Source organism: Aplysia californica, unplaced genomic scaffold (assembly GCF_000002075.1).
Source record: "Aplysia californica isolate F4 #8 unplaced genomic scaffold, AplCal3.0 scaffold00055, whole genome shotgun sequence".
In the NCBI taxonomy this organism is placed as follows: Eukaryota; Metazoa; Mollusca; class Gastropoda; order Aplysiida; family Aplysiidae; genus Aplysia; species Aplysia californica.
The window spans coordinates 949,805-951,176 of NW_004797325.1; positions in this window are offsets into that span (position 1 = coordinate 949,805).

Sequence of the window (1,372 nt, forward strand, 5' to 3'; positions counted from 1 at the left end):
GAGGGGGGGGGGGGGGGGGAGTGTATTGTTGTTTTAGGCCCACACTCTGACAGCCGAACGGGGCGCTTCTCTCTCCTTGTTAAAATTCCCTCTCTATGTTATATTCCAATTGAGCGGCTCGCAGGATCGCCGGTCCAGAGTCCTGGCCATTTAAGGTAACTCCGGAAAGTAAGCGACGAAGAGAACACCTAACCGAACCATGGATGGCTTAAAATTCAATAGAAATACATTGTAATTATGCTAACAATAGATGTACAAGCAGTAATAGAGACAGGTTGGATGATAAATGTAACTGATGAAAGTATATAAAATAAAATGTATTTATACTGCAGACGTGTCCTTCCTTTGTAAGCAACAGAGAGGTCAACTAGCAATTAGAGGCTGTCTTTTAAGCCCCGTGGGCAAAAGTGCATTTTCCAGGAAGGCTGACGACAGGCCTCGCGTAGTTAAGTTCCACATCGTGACAGGGGCGATTTACATTGAGTTTTGCGTAACGAGTGGGTGTGATAAACAAAGATGCAGGAACGAGTCTCTGTATTGCGACAACACACCAGTCAACCACTATTGTCTCTCAGGGTGCCTTCAAGTCGGCGGAGTGCTTTTTGAACGTTGATTTGATATTAACGTGTGAAAACTTAAAACTAAATAAAATGATCGTAAGCAATCAACCGCTTGTCAACTGTACAGCCGACAAAAGTGATCGACGCCGCTGGTCTTTCCTGGTGAAGCAACCGCCCCTTCACCTTAGTGAGTACAGTTCATAAGCGACAATGAGCTTGTGTGGAATGTGTAGAAAATCCAAAGTAATTGGATGTATAGTTTGGGAGATACATGATTTTAAAACGAAGTTAATAATGCTAAATAATAATATAACGTTTGTAAAGCGCTGAAGCAAATATTTTATCCAGGTGCTAGGCATGCGTATGTAATAAAAACACAGAAACAGTCGGACAAACGTACAACTCCTTACTTATTCTAATTTTTTGTTTTCATGGTCGTCCACCCCCAAACCCAGTTCCGGCTGAGACTGAGAAGTGAGGATAGCTCCAGCCTCTTCCCTTTCAACGTCCGGGTGTCTGGGTCAACGCCTCTGGACGAGTCCTGCTGGGATGTTCTCCATGTGGGAACGACGGCAGTTTTCAAGAGAATAGGGCCAGCGCTCAGGTTTTTTTCCCTTTTTATTTTGTTAAAAGGAGTGAATGTGGAAGACATTGGTTAAAATTGGAGTAAGCTGGCACGGTTGGTGTGTATGGAGGGGGGGATGAGCGAGCGAGCAAGCGACAGAGAGAGAAAGAGAAAGAGAGAGAGAGAGCGAGAGAGAGAGAGAGAGAGAGAGAGAGGGAGAGAGAGATAGAGAGGAATAAAGAGAGAG